The following is a 16468-nucleotide window of genomic DNA, read 5'->3' on the forward strand; positions in this document are numbered from 1 at the left end:
CACTCGTGCATGTATGTGCGTGAGCCTACGACCACGTCCCGCTGATATAATTGGCCCATCGCTGCCGTCTGGGAAACCAGAAGCAAGCCCCTTGTTTGTTTTGTGTCTTTAAAATGTCCACTTAATTTCCCGCTTAGTTCTTATATATCGAGATAAATGGAATTGTACTACCGCTCAGAAGAAAGGGTTGCTGAGGTGGGGAGTGCGGGAGGGGGGGATAGAAATGAGGAGACTGTGATGACGGGGTGAAGGGGCGATGGGGGGTGAGGAGTGATGCCTTCGGGGCGCAATCAGTGAATAAAGAAGAAAAAGAACGAGTTTTAAAATAACAATCGTGGAAGTGGCGCGCGTGGCTAACGATACAAGATGGAGACCGTGCCTGATTCTTCAAGCGGCACTATTGGTAAGGAGGGAAGCAACACAAACAACTTTGATCAATTCTAGGCCTAATGTCTCTGAAAGTAAAGTTCCCATGACAGACCTTGCCATCTATAGGGCAGATGATGTGAAAGGTCTGTTTCTGTAGGTCCACGGTTAGTGTGCACGTGCTGGGTGGACTCAGAGGCACCCTAAGGATCTTGAAATTAAAAATCACAGTCTTCATCAGGATTCGAATCTGAGACCTCCAGTTCGTAAGCCAAGCGCTTTACCAATTAGCCACCACTCCTTTACTATCTCTTAAAAAGAAAACAAAAAAAAACATGTCGGACCGTTACCAAATGCTTAGTTATTCCAAGGACAGATTTAGACATATAGAGACCAAGAATAGGAGATGACGTCAACTCCCCCCCCCACCCCCTCAAAAGAATGCACACCCACTATACCCTTCACGCCCATTTTGCGCTCACACACACCAAAGACTTAATCCTCGTATTTAAGTCTGAAATGAAATTTAAACATGGGAAGATTATTTTTTTAACTAAGGGAGATAATAAATGCAGAACACTTGACTTTAGCCCTTGTTAGATCAAAAAAAAAAAAAAAAAGAGTTCCATTCAACGTTGGCACCAATTGTACCCACCTGACATCAAGCGCACTTCTTAAAGATGATGACATTATGTTTCTAGAACCCAACCTGGGGTCTACGCCTCTGTCCCTGCTCCTACAATTAGCCGCTTTATTCAGTTAACTCTACCCGTACACGCCCCTCCCCCACCTTATATTTTGTCTCCAGGTCTCCACCATTTCTCCCCTATTTAAAACATTGTTTTCTCTTTCAACGAACACATTCTTTGATATTTTGTTTTAATAAAAGGTACAAAATAAAATTAGCGCTGGAAAAAAAAAAGAAAGAAAAAAAAAAGAGAGGGGGGGTCACGTGACTTGTACTTATCATCATGTGCTTTCTATTCTTGCTGCCAAACAAACACATGGGACCGCCGCCCCCCCCCCCCGACCCTTCCCTCTAAGACTGCCACTTCAACTACTCTCCGACTCCCAGGTAACAGCCACAGAAAGAAGCAACCATTTCGTGGCGCGAAGTAATGACAGTTATTTATAGAAATGTTTGGACAGAACACAAAATTAAAAAAAAATTGGAGTGGCGGGGAGGGGGGGGGAACGAGGGAAATATAATGGGCGGAGAACGAGACAGGGACAAAGGCGTAGCCTCCAGGAGGTGGAAGTAAACAGGTCTTTCCCAACAGGAGTGCATGCAGGGAAGTAAAAGACATGTTTGGCGCTCTGCTAATTTAGCGGTATTGTCCTAGTTCATCAGCTGGGGGTTAGTACAAAGGTTAAAGGCCATGACTGTGTCGTCATGTTATATGAATGTAAAACTTACATTCAAGAAAAGAACAACTAATAAACAATGGCTTAAGCATTACTTCTTAGTTAACTAAATGAAATGTCAATGAAATGTAGACTTGTTCAAGAAAAGATTAGGACATACAGTCATATGGACAAGAAATAGGAGCCTACATGTACCGAATCATCCATCTCGGAGGGTACAAGATCTTGAAAACTAAGAGATGTAGTGGTGAAGTGTTCAGTCTGTTTCACCTACTCCTCCTCCAGCTCAACCCATTAGTTTCAACCTGGTTCAAGTCTTTTGACGCGTATTAGGGCTTTCACACTACTAGTACAATCCAACAAAATGTTCTTCACACTGTGTCGTCCATATCGCGTTCACATTTTTTTTAAGCAATAAAATACACTAAGGAAAAAAAAAAAAAGAGAAAGCGACTAGAAGAAATGAAGTGACGACTTAATGGAAGCTAAAGACGAACGTAAGAAAACAACAAGAGCAATTGGAAATAAATAGACAATGTCCAGGACGCCAAAGGTCACTGTTGACAAGCGAATAATAAAAATTTACTTTGCACCACAAGCATCTACAGAATGTAGACACGTGATTCCGCGGTGCTCACCATTGCACACTTTGGTTACTACTGTTAATTAGAAAGGCTTCGTTTGTCACTACTTCCGTATTCTGGACACCGGGAACACCAAGAAAGCTATTTTTAGACTTGTCTCCGTGTATACAAGTTTTCGCTATCTTTGAACTTGTTTTCACCGACTTCCCGTCAACTTTAAATGTATATTCATCAAGACTGTTTTGTTATGTAAGAAGCTACCCGGGTAGTTTCCAATGCATATTATGTCGCATGCATGCCATACGTTAGTATCAATACAATAGTGGTGTATTGTAGCATGTCACAGCAGGAACTAGGGGTGTAATCACGAAGGATTGAAGCTCCAGTCGCCTCAGTGTGGCGCCTCTGTGGAAACGTCTTCCCGGGAAAGGCAAAGAACGAGAGCGAACATGACCCTAAGTGGGCTGCCACTGTATGTTCTAATGACCGCACCTGCACGTGATGGGGATGTGAGAAGTGCTCGCTGACCAATTCAAATCCAACGCACCGTTCCACAGCGGGGGTCATACGGATGCTTATGGCTCCTCCACGGAACGAGATGGTTCATTATAGGAATAAAGAGTGTCCCCTCGTGGGCTCGGACTCCGGCCTTCGCGTAGGAGGAGGAACCTATGACGTTGGCTCAAGAAGCCGTTTCTCATGAAGGACGGGTGTGAATAAATTTTGATGGAGGCCTCTTGACAGATGGGTCAGTGAAGAGCTACTCCCTCATCCAGACCTCGGAATAAAGGCCTATCAAGGGTCAAAACTTCTCGACTCTTGATGACACTTCGACGAGGGGTGTAAACAAACACATTTTTTTGAGGTTGTTTTACGGGAGGGGGAGTTATAGGACATACCTATTCACCAGGCACTCTAAACCAGTCGTACACAAGTGACCACAAACACCAGAGGTCTCGTTCTCTTCGTTGTCTATAAGTATTTCGAGCTTGCATGAATGGTAGTGTCACTTGAGGATACTACCTTTGGACTTAGGGGAACTCTCGTGTTGACCGAGAAGAGAAAGCGAGCTCATTGCCGAGTGACAGACAGAACGTTTCCACATCACTGAATCCAGTAGAAGCCACAAGTACTTGTCCTAATACACATGCGCTGATGTAGGGAATGAAATGAGCGAAACCATATCTTTACAACCAGTAATCGATGAAATTTCAAATCCATCAAGATAACTGACTTTCCTAAATGACAGAAGTGTAGAAAGATTAGATAACTCTCCCCGATAACACTAGCAAATAATAGTGCCTTTCATTTTCTTACAAATATATTGATTTTCATAGCTATACTATTTGATAGTGGCTAGGAAACTGACCACTTGGTCTTACCAAAAGAATGCAGCTTATTTCTATGCAAGTGGGGCCCTTTAAAAAAAAAAAACGCTAATGACCTGAAAACTGACCACCGGGCAGTACCTAGCCGACTTGAATACTGTATCATTTCTGTGCAAGCGGAGCCCCATTACAGGAAGTACCAGTGACCAGCGCGGCACGAGACCTAGGCCCCATAAATCTCTGAACTGTTCAATTTGATACCTCAAAGGGCCGATAAATCATACCTCTCCTTTCCCTACCCCAGCCTCCCCCCCTCACATCAACCAGCTACACGTGCATCGTCTCGTGTTATCAGACATGGATCTTCTTCACCTACAAACCAAGAAAATAAGGAAAAGGGGGGGGGGGTAGGAACGAGTGGTCACTCACTGGTCGTCGCCTTATAAAAGCGCGTGGTGGGGCGGCGAGCATGTCGAGAGATAGATGAAGTCTGGTGCTAGTTTTTTTTCTTGTCTGTAAATCGCTTGCACCCGTTATCTTTCGGCCAGGCGACGCGAGGTGGGGGGGGGGTATAGAGGGGAAATAACTATCGTGTTTGTATCCCTCTGTCCGTCCGGACTGATGCGACCAGAGTATTTGTGTTTGGTTGTTTAGGGCTGTTTGTTCCGGCGATCAACGACAGGTATCGGGTAGCACAAGATAAGGGAGAAAACGTCAACTCGCCCCCCATCGCCGCCCCCGCGCCCTAATGCGTGGCGCAAAAAAAAAATCAAAAAAAAATCACCAGACTGGTCAGGAGAATAACGAGATGCAAGGAAGAAGAAGAGAAGACATTTACTTTGAATGTTGTCTGTGTGACAAGCTGCTGAAACCAAAATATAATAATACGCACATCAAACTAGTAACAAAGTTTTGTTATAGAGAATTCGTCCTTGATGAAGATTGTGACGTTTTGTAAAAACAATTCCTTTGCTTTAATAACTAATGAATGGTAGATTTAAAACAAAATGAATACTATAGTTTGGTGATAGGCTTATAGGAATAGATCCAGACTAAGAAACAAAAAAAAAGTCTAGGTAGATTTCTAATACAACGGTGAGTGTCTCTGAACGTCTATTCAGTGATTGAACTCTTTAATGGGGGAATAACCGCTGACGTATGTGTTTTCAAGATGTAGATTGTCTACACCTCCAGACAAAATGTAATTTTAAGATTATTATATTTTTTATATCTATTAAAGGAATTCAAATGTATAGAAGTGATCAGCTGATGAGGACCTCGGAATAAGATTGGATTAAGCGAACCAATGTCTAACAAGGTGACATTTACGGTATGGAGTAATATGGGGGGGGGGGAGGTGGCGCAGGGAAAAAATGAGGAGGCATAAGATTGAGAAAAAAAAACTTTTATTGAAACTACTCTAAAGGAGGTACAGTACTCTCGGGGTACAGTACTCGGTCATGAGGCCTCGTGAAAAAGGAGACAGTACCATTCACACAATCTACATCAATTTTTATTTAGCTTCCGCATCCTGGCGATAAAAAAAAAACAACAACCTTAGATCAACAATAACAAGACAACAACGTTGTTTCAGTCATAGAAAAACAACAACAAAGACTGTCTTGTCATCGTCTTCTTCTTGTTCTTTCACCTGGCACTGTGCCCTGTAGGTTTGTCTGCAAAGGCCCGGTGGACTTGGTGGAAGTGTGAAGATCGATCTGTTTGGATGTTTCGCTACTACAGTTTTTACTTTTTTACTGATAATGTGAGAAAAGGTGAAACAATGTGCGCGCGCGTGTGTGTGTGGGAGTTATTTTCACGTTTTTTTTTCTCCTTTTACAAAGCTTATCAACTCACTCTGACGTATTTCTGGGTGGGATCTTGTACAGGTTATTTCTCCCACTTCCTATTCTCTGATCAAGTTAAAACATTTAACAATTATTCATTGTCGATGACACCACATTCAAATTAATTTAGTTTCATAGAGTAAATGTACTAAGCTAAGGGGAGATAGGTAGTGTTTGTAATAACAAAGTAGTTTCCTAAAATTTTCAAACTACAAACTAAAGACTTTTTAGACTAAAACTAATTTTTAAAAGTACTTCAATAATTCAATGGCTTACACGTCGGCCTTCCACTGTGGAGGCTCGAGACCTCGGGTTCGAATTCCAAAATTGAAAAAGCAGCACAGAAACCTTCTCCCAGAACACACCCACACACACACACCCACAAGATGATCCACAAAAGTGATTGGATTATATCGCACTGATCATTCTATAAGCAAGAAAATTACTATTTGAAGAAAAAAAACTTTCACAAAAGTATTATTGTTAGTCTAGAGATTTTAAAAATTAATTACACGATTGATTCAAAATAATTGATGCAATTTTACTCAATAAAAAATAAAATAAATGAGAAATGGACAAGCTCTCATCCGAATCACAAGAAAGGTGACGCCTATTATGAGCTATCCAGACAAGATCAACGTCTAATCTTTCGTCTCATAATTGGACACAACAGAATGCGACAACACATGTACCGGAAGTGCAAAATTGGAACCAGTGAACTCTGCCCATGCCGAGTGTCACCAGAGAATGCTGACCATGTCCTTCAAAACTGCATTCTTTACCAAGAGGCCCGTTCAAGACACTGGCCCCAAAACACCCCAATAGAAAGAAAACTATATGGAGAGCTCCCTGATTTGGAAACCACTGCGTAGTTCATCTGATGTATTGGTCTAGTCATCTGAACGCCCCAACATAATAATGAGAACGAGGAAGAAGAAGAAGACGCGATATACGCTTTTTTTTTTTTTTTGTTTAAATTTTTTTTTTCATTTTTTTACTTTTTTTATTCTTTTTAGCATTAATTTAAAGTAAAAAGAAAATGCAGTAAATTTGCAGTAAACTTGCGTCGAAGTTTCCAAATGTATACGCTCTCGTCGAAAATCAGAATCTTTCCTTGACAAATTCTTCACTATTATCTGAATAAAGACAATGCACATTACATCTATCTCTCATATCGGCTCCTCAGCAAACGGCCTGCGCTCATCAGCCTCAATATTAGCAATCAAGCAATCACCAGGCAATAGACGACAGACAAACTATGACAACTCGTGACAGACTGACAAAACAAGTATCGAGAGCGAACTGTGTAGGCCTTTCACTCCCCCCCCCCCCAACCCCAAATAAAAACAACCCCACCAAATTAGGATAAAACAACAAAATGTACCCCCTCTTCAACAAATACTCATTCTTCTTTCTCTCATAAACTCTTTGAGGCTTCGAACCCTCTCGCTTTCTTCCAGGTAAGTCTGCAGGCTGTTCCAGCACCAGAGAGATCGATACATTGTAGCACTCAAGGCAAACACAGATATTTATACACCAGATAAACGGTCACACGCAAGTGGTTTCACGCGCTAGCTATTTATAGAACAAAGACACGCAACTTGACAAGAGCGACAATGTTAATATAGGAGAACTCCAAACTTTGGGGTTTGAACAGTACCAATGACTTGAATCAATAGTACAATAATAGAGGCTTTGGCTTGTATCTCTTATAAACTAGCTCTCTCTATATATATAGATCTTGTGTATACAAGGAGGTCAGAACATAAGCCCGCTATTTCATTAGATGAGTCTAGAACCTAGTAAACCTCTTTCATTTTCTTAGCTCGGATACTGGATGATGCAGCCCTTTCGTCAATGTGACGAAAGACTAATATAACACAAGACCCCCAGCTGCCAACTCCAGATGTATGACTAAAATGTTGAAATTATGAAAATGTTCTAAGTGTCCGGTGAGTTTTGTGACATGTTTGCTGTCCGGGATGGGCGACCCCCCCCCCCCCCCGCTCCCCTTTATTTTCACTCCGAGTCATGACTCACGTCTCCTACAGCAGTTTCAACTTTCACACTTTCACATAAAAAAAGAAGTGCTCACCCCCTGATTCATAATCGCTTTCTTTTTCTCTCTCTCTCTCTCTCACGTGCCAATATCATCGGGTCACAAGCACACCTAAAGACACGCGCGCGCACACCTACACACGCTTAATTAGCACACATACACAAACACTCCAAATGACACGCGCGCGCACGTGAATACCTGCGTTCCTAAAGGTCATGTCAAATATCCGCTCACCCATATTCCAAACACACACGTTCACTGGATCTTGTTTTTTTTTTTACTTTCCCCCAACCACTCATCCTAACTACGATTCATCATTTTACCTTTTTATCCCTATTCTCTCTCTCTCTCTCTCTGGGTCATTTTTCTCTCCATCTAGCTCAACCGCATCTCTGTCCCCCTCTTTCTGTCCATCTATTTCTTTCTCATTCTCCCTCTCTCTCTCTCTTTCTCTCCTGTTGACAAGCCCTGTTCACGGATGACTAAACCCTTGCTCGCCCATGCCGGCTCCGCCTGTCGTCACATCCTCCGGCACCGGCCTGGCTTTTAGTACCCTTACAAAAGGACCCTTGACCAGGAAGCAAGGCCGACTGCTACAGCATAAAGAAAACGTTCCATTCAAAAAAGATAAAACCAGGGCTCGTGAAATGTGAACCTTTAGTCGCCAGGAGAGTGGGAGCTGGTGGAGAAATTAGAAGGTCAGGTAGACAAGGTTTCAATAGAAACAATTTAAAAAGCAAATAAAAACGTATACTGTTGTGACATAATGAATGTATGTCTTTTGATCCAATTGAACAAAAAAGATGTTATCTTTTATATGGTAAAAATCTCGATGCATAATTTCCAAATTTAAAACCACATATACAATTAACAAAGACTATATTTAAAACTTAAAAAAACAACACAAATAACAAATTTCTGACGTAGTCATGAAGGGACCAACAATGACCTATATTAATAAGGACTACTGTAATGTAAGAAACGAAAACCTCAACTCCCCTTGGTCATATACCATCAGCAGCATCACGTCAAAAGATCAATACAAGCAAATACAGAGTGATAGTATATGAAATCATGTTAGAGAATAAATACTGAAGACCTGATTAGTCCACATTTTCGAAAGTTATAGTAACCATAGCGAAATATGCTTTCGCTCAAAATATCCTTTGGAGTGGAACCCATTTCGTGAAGTCAGCAATCCAAAGATGTGCATGTTTTGACATGCTTCGTCAGCTGGTGAGATCACAGATAGTACATTTAAAAATATATATATATTAAAATATGCGAACCGCCTAAGTGACAAGACATTGGTGAGCAGCCTGGAGACTAATCCACATACTGTGTTTACCCGTGGGCCCAAAATATTCACTACAACCAATGACCGAAAAACAAAACAAAACAAAACCAAAATGGCCGTGATTAAAGGTGGCATTGTGCTGTCCACCAGCTCCCCCGTTCGTACCCCCCATGTCACACAAGTGATGAAAGGCGCAGGCTGATAGAAGAAACGGAAAGAAAGGGGCCACTATAAAAAGATGAAAGGGGGGAGGAGGGGGGTGTCAGAAAAGGGCGATCGGTGAGTGCTAAATGGAAAACACATGTACTGTCGATATGGGTGAGCGAACACACTAGCGTCTTGAAACACTGCTTCATTCTGAGCGCGCGTGTGAGTGGAGGAGTGGGGGCCACTGCCACGCTCGGACGAGCCCCCAAGATGTCCAGGAGAAAGAAGGAGAGAGAGAGCAAACCAGAGAGGCTGGTTTCTAAAGGCAGGTCGGGTCGAGAATCATTAGTATTAGTATGTGTGTGGGGCAGAGCGCGAGGCTGTAAGTGGGGTCAATGGGTGGTGAACATCAGTATATTCATATACCGACAATAGGTCGATAAGGGCGCACGTCGGGTCATTTCTTTGCTGCCTGAGAAGGTCAACGCAGTAATCTGTGACTGGCTAAAAGGGGAGAGAGAGTCAACAAGGAGAGAAACGTGGACAGGTAAATGGGCTACTACAATTTAATACATATTGGGGGGGGGGGGGGGAGAACAGTAGACAGCATGGTAGCCTAAAAGATGGAGAGAAGGAGTCCAGACATCAGAAACCAAAAGACTGGGAGATGGGCTTAAGACATATCTGACCAGCATATTAATTGAGTGAATAGCAAGCATGCCAAAGCCATAATGGTACTCTAATTTAAATTTTACAATTTTATAGTAGATTTTGTTACGAAGTTTATAAAAAGAAAATGACTATATGTTTTGATGGTTACTGTTTTTATTTGGGTGCATTTCACTAAATATTTGTTGCAACAAAAAATAGTAACTAACAGTTCAATCATTGACTCCTGTACTACCCATTTAACCTTTGTGAATCTTAGAAACAGTTTCATAAAAACTCAAATATTTATTTTTCAAACAAAAACACACATGGTTTATCGATCGAGGTAGAACAGTAGAGTTTGATAAAAGACCCCCGGTTCTCCCCCGCTACCAACAAACACAGTCACCGACCCACTGGCCAAGGTATTCTGAATCAGGTGACAACAATCCCCGCGGGTCACCGATTGTGTCCGGCTGTCTTTTGACAGACCGAAGCCTGGAAACACTTTTACTGGCACAATGTGGACCTGTCAGCTCCAACCGTGGAACACTCCCTTACCGCCCGCCATTCCGAGCAAGCCCCCCTATTATGTTTCATATGTCCACCATCCACCCTCGCCGTTGACAGCCCCGCTTCTCCATAGTCTGCTTGCCTCTCTTGTAATGCCTGTCTCCGGTACCACGGTCCAGTGATCACCGAGAAGAGGAAAGAAGCCATACAAAAAAAAAATACACTGAGAGACAGAGAGAGAGAGAGAGAGAGAGAGACAAAATGAGGATGAGTCGATAAAAGAGAACGAAAGAAGAGAGATTCGGTGAAAGAGAAACAAGGAAGAGAAATTCGGTGAAAGAGAAACAAGGAAGAGAGATTTGGTGAAAGAGAAACAAGGAAGAGAGATTCGGTAAAAGAGAAACAAAGAAGAGAGATTCGGTAAAAGAGAATGAAAGAAGAGAGATTCGGTGAAAGAGAAACAAGGAAGAGAGATTTGGTGAAAGAGAAACAAGGAAGAGAGATTCGGTGAAAGAGAAACAAGGAAGAGAGATTCGGTAAAAGAGAAACAAAGAAGAGAGATTCGGTAAAAGAGAATGAAAGAAGAGAGATTTGGTGGAAGAGAAACAATGAAGAGAGATTTGGTGAAAGAGAAACAAGGAAGAGAGATTCGGTGAAAGAGAAACAAGGAAGAGCGATTCGGTAAAAGAGAATGAAAGAAGAGAGATTCGGTGAAAGAGAAAGAATGAAGAGAGATTTGGTGAAAGAGAAACAAGGAAGAGAGATTCGGTGAAAGAGAAACAAGGAAGAGAGATTCGGTAAAAGAGGAGGCGAAAGAAACACAGAACGTAAAAGAGAGAGAGGGGGGAGACAGAGAGAGAGGGAGTAGGAAGAGAGGAGAGAGAAAGGGAAGAAGGAGAAGTGTGAAAGAAAAGTAATAGAGTGAGCAAAAGAGAGAATAGGAGAGCTTGGGATGGAAAGAGTGAAAAAAGGAATGAGAGAGAGAGAGAGAGGAAGAGTGCCTCTAGAAAGATAGGTAAAATGTGGACTAAAAGAGGAGTGAGGGATAAAAGAGAGAGAGCGAGAGCAGGAATGAGAAAGACAGAAAGAAAAAAAGGAGTACGAGGGAAAGAGTACGAGCTAATGTAGTTCTAGGGAGAGAGAACGGGAGGACGAAATAGCAAGAAAGAACGCGACTGAGAGAGCGAGAAAGAGAGAGAGAGAGAGAGAAAGAGAGAGAGAGCAAGAAAGAGAGAGAGAGAGAAAGAGAGAGAGAGCGAGAAAGAGAGAGAGAGAGAGAAAGAGAGAGAGAGAGAGAAAGAGAGAGAGCAAGAAAGAGAGAGAGAGAAAGAGAGAGAGAGCGAGAAAGAGAGAGAGAGAAAGAGCAAGAAAGAGAGAGAGAGAGAAAGAGAGAGAGAGCGAGAAAGAGAGAGAGACGGTGCCAGAAAACAAAAGGTGAGCACAAGACCCATTGTCTGACAAGTAAAACAAAAGGTCGGCCATCTTTCTGCGGCCCGGACTCCACGGAGGCAAGAATGAAAAGACTCTAGTAGCGTGAAATAAAACCGGAGGCCTGAATAACGAATAGGGGAGGAGTAGAAACAATGAGCTTAATGTTGGGGGGGGGGAAGAATGGGCGGCCGGGGTGGAAGGGTTGAAACAGTGGCGCCCAGTATTTTCACAGCCGCCATTACAACGATAGATAAACACAAAGACAGACTTGGAACTGGGAGGAGGCTATAATAAAGGAGAGAGGTGGAAAGAGGAATGGATGGAGGATGAGAGGGAAAATAAGAGAGAGAGAGAGACAAAGAGAGAGAGAGAGAGAGAGAAGGAGTGAAGATACAAAAAAGAAGAGTTAATGATCACGAGACTGGGAGCTCGAGAGTTGAACAGAAAGAGACACAAGAAGAAGAGAAAGGGGGAGGATGGTAAGAAGAATGTGGCAGAAAGAAAAGAGAGAGAGAGAGAGAGAGAAAGAGAGAAAGGAGAGAGAAACAGAGAGAGAGAAAGGGAGAGAGAAAAAGAGAGAGAAAAAGAGAGATATTGAAACAGAGAGATAAACAGAAAGAAAGAGAGAGAGGAAAAGAGATAGAGAGAAATAGAGAAAGAGAGAGAGAGAGAAAAAAAAGAGGAGAAAAAGAGAGAGAGAAAGAGAGAGAGAGAGAGAGTTGGGATATGGACTAGTAGGGAAAGAAGAAGAAAGAGTAGAGTGTTATTTCAACTAAGGTTATGAATGACCGAGCACTTCCATAGTTTCCCTCCATTTCTCAAAGGAAAAGACTAATACCACGACTAAGACTACTTGATTGCTCCGAATTGCAAATGTCTCAAGATATCATGGGCTCTTTTTACAATTAAAAACAAAACCATTCCGCACAAGAAAACACAGACACAACACATAGGTTCTACGAGTGACGACACACAGACCTCTTGATGTGTTCCATGTTCCCAAGTCAACGAGTAGCGCTGACAGTCTCACAGACTAAGGAATAATCCAGTCTTTGTACCGTTCACTTCTTGTCTTTAGGACCAAGAGTCGCCAACTTACGCTATTAATTTACTGATTTGTCCTGGAAGCCGAATTTATAATAAAATGAACAAAAATCAAGTCAGCAGTAGTATTTCTAAAATTTAAAACAAAAATAAATTTCAATGACCGTCTTACAACCACTGGTTTGAAAGCAAGAGAGAAAAATAGTTGTCAAAAAGGACAAAAATAAATTAAATAAATAGATCAATAAATAATAATAATTGACAAAAAAAAAAAAAAGATAACAAGTTGACATGTTGCAGCAAAGGAAAAAAAACACTAAAAGTTGGCAGCAGGAAGCCTACTCTTGTGAAGTCGCTGCAGTACCATGATGTTTTACTGTGCTGTTATAAAGAAATTGTTTTAACTTGCTAGACTCCACAACGGACGACCTCCTCGATTTCCTTTCAATTCTTGGCAAGAAGAGGAAACATTGCTACAATTTACGACACTATATCATTTCAACATAAAAGAATAAAATACGAAAAGTGGTGTCGGGTGGGGGAGTATGAGAGAGTAGTAAGGATCAAAGGTAGCCATTTTTGACGGCACGCGCTTCAATTAGGCCCACGTGACAATACCATTTAACGTGCTTCATTTCAGATCTCAAGTTATGCTAAAAATTGTATGTATATGTGTGTCGGTCTCTCAAAGACTAAAATCACACTAAATATTTTATCCCAATATAGCCAGCGGACATTTTGTGTTTTGTTTTTTTCTCAATGGCCAGCGTCACATAATTGTCGCGTCAACACCCCTTCACGTCAGGTGGAGGTGTTAAACTGTTAACCTACGTTATAAGATCAAACCATCCCGTTTTAAAAAAATGTGCCTTTATGATAATTAGCTTTATGTATGACTCATTTAAAAAAAATGGGGTCAACTTAAATATCATAGCGGGCGAATAAAAATATGTACTTCAAGTAGCGAGCAAAAGGGGAAAAACTATGTCATTAAGTGCATTGAAAATAAAAAGGCCTCGTATAATCACATAGTCAACATGGCGGAGTCCAGTTTGAATGACAGACAAATGTGAGGCAACGAAAGAAATATTTTTTGTTCTTAAATTGATATCTTCCTTCACTTATGGAACTACTGAAAGTAACGGACATTTTAAAAGCGTAATGGCCAAAGTCGAGCAGTTCATAAAGAACTCAGACATGCCATGCTAATTGTAAGCGTTATCAAACATGCTAGTTGTAAGCGTTAACAAACATGCGAGTTGTAAGCGTTATCAAACATGCTAATTGTAAGCGTTATCAAACACGATAGTTGTAAGCGTTATCAAACATGCTAGTTGTAAGCGTTATCAAACATGCGAGTTGTAAGCGTTATCAAACATGCGAGTTGTAAGCGTAATAAAAATGTTTTCATCTTGCAGGAAGCGCAAGTAAACAAGAGAAAACAAAATTTCTTTCCAGAGTTTCCCCATGAACTTATTTGTTTCTCTTGCAGACTTCCGTGTGGCTGACAACTCACTGGCGTCAGCTGTGTCGGTCACCTTACACTTTCTTAAAAAATTCAGAAGTTAGTTAATTCAAAGAACCAACAGTCAAGAATGGGGAGACAGTGGACGCCTGCCCCCCCCCCCTTCCCCCGTGGTGTCTTCTGGTAACTGGAGTAAGTTCATCCTCTTGGAGTGTTCGGTTGCGCAGCCTCCGATTCTTCCTGGCCTGGCTGCACGCTCGGTGCACAGTTCTGGTGGTGGGGGGTTGGGGGAAACGCCGAGTTCTGACTGACATGGTTCTAGCAATCTCAACCGGTGTAGGGACTGTGTCCGTCGGGGTTTAGAGCTAGTGCAGAAATTGATCAGCCGCCCCCATGGAGCCTTTTCAAATCTACAGGCTTTTCACTGGTGGTATAAAAAAAAAAGCTTCTCCTGCCTCACGCAATTTCATGGATCAAACCGTGCTGGTACGAGGTTGAATTAACCGGCATTTGACCATTTCGTACGTCTATATATAATAAAGAAGAATGGGACTCAAAGACTCAGGTCTGTCGATGATGGAGTCCCCAAACCTTCCATGACTATACAACTGAGCAGGGGCAACCTAAAACTAAATACCACTGCAGATGTTGTCAGGCGCCACTTAGGCGACTTAAAAGGACACAGAAGATAATAATGAAGAACGAAAATCACGAAAGAAAGAAAGAAAGAAGGTACAAGAACAACAAAGACATAGTGGAAAGAAATGGAGGGACAGAGAGAATGAGATGTAGACAAACAAATAACTGGAAAATGATACACATGAATGAGAGAGAGAGAGAGGGCTGGGGAGAGGGAGATAAAAGCAGACAAAAGTGTGCTACAGAAATTGAGAGAAAAAAAATGGAGAAACAGGTGACAAAGAAAAAGGCGGCAATCAAGAAATGTCTTTTGGTTCTATAGTAAAAACACTGGTTTTATAGTCAAACCAAGGTTTAGCCTTAGTTTTAATGACTTCCTTCAGCCTACAACATATATTCTAAAGTAAACATTAACAAAACGCATGTCAAATAAAATTGTTCACTTTTATAAACCGAATCAAAGACTGTATCGATACAAATCAAACCTAGCACAACATATAAAACACAAGCAAGTATTGGACCTTTTACTCACAATAGGGATACTTAGAAACAAAAAATGTAGTTAATAACTCAATCAGCCAATAAGGGGGAATCACTCCAGTAAATTAAACAAGAGATACAAACAAGGGTTGTGGTCCTTGCCACTCTCCAGTGAGATACACAGAAGAGGCCGAAGACAGAAAGATGAAGAGAATTGAGTAAAAAAAAAAAAAAAAGCTTTCTTGGAGGGAGAATGGAGGAAGGGGTGCTCTAGGAGACATGGGATTGGGATGGATATGGTCGCGGGAGGGTGAATCTCAAAGAGGCTGAGTACAAAACGGGGAGACGGTAGGGCGCTGAGAGAGAGAGAGCCCGAGTGGAGTGGGAGGGGGGGGGGGGGAGAAGTGCAAATACTGTGAGAAACCCAACACGTGGTTAGTCGTCTTGTTTTAATATTTGCTGGCCACTGGAAAATGTGGGGAGGGGGGGGGGGTGAGAGCATAAGCGAGTGGACAGAAACAGGGAGGTGGGGAGGTAAATGTGAGTAAGAACGAGAGAGAGAGAGAAAGAAAGAGACAGAGAGAGAGAGAGAGAGAGAGAGAGAACTCTAGAACATGAAAGACAAAAGCTACTGAGAAAGAAGAAAACTTAGAAAATGAATGTGTGAAAGAAGAAAAAAAAAGACTTCAAAGAAAGAGAGAGAGAGAGAGAGAGAGAGAGAGAGAGACAGAGAGAAGGGGGTGAGGTGGTGGACGAAACCAAAGAGAGTAAGAGGGGAGAACAGTTATAAATGGTTAAAATAACAGAGAGAGAAAAAATAACTAAGAAAAGGCAGAGCATGAGAGAGAGAGAGAGAGAAAAATATAGCAAGTGATTCAATGCATATGTAAGCAATAGCCATATATTTTATTTCAACATTTGAAACCCAGAAATGACCCACCTAAACGTCGAGAGTTTGTTGTACCGCCGTGGAGTGCTGTATGCACCCAGTCACATCCGATGGAAAGGAGATGTACATTTGACGCGTGAGTAAACATGTGCTCGAGAAGCACAGAATGAATACCGGCCAGCGAAAAGAACACCTTTTGTCTCAGATAAGTTAATGTATATAGTCGTCCAACTGTGTGTGGGGGGGGGGGGGGCTTCCAAAATGCGCAAGCACTTTAAAAGTCAGGAAAAAAAAATGTTTACCAGTTGAATGATTAGAAAAGCTTAATAGTTAACAGAGACAAAAAAAAAAAAACAACAACAATTT

The 16468-nt window shown here is 41.8% G+C and overlaps 1 protein-coding gene across 1 annotated transcript in view; it reads right to left on the minus strand.

Moving 5' to 3' along the window:
* Positions 1 to 16468, minus strand: part of LOC106074577 (tRNA (guanine-N(7)-)-methyltransferase non-catalytic subunit wuho-like) — an 89693-nt gene that overhangs the window by 19476 nt on the left and 53749 nt on the right. The gene's annotated exons all lie outside the window — the stretch shown is intronic.

This window comes from Biomphalaria glabrata, chromosome 10, assembly GCF_947242115.1.
Source record: "Biomphalaria glabrata chromosome 10, xgBioGlab47.1, whole genome shotgun sequence".
NCBI lineage: Eukaryota > Metazoa > Mollusca > Gastropoda > Planorbidae > Biomphalaria > Biomphalaria glabrata.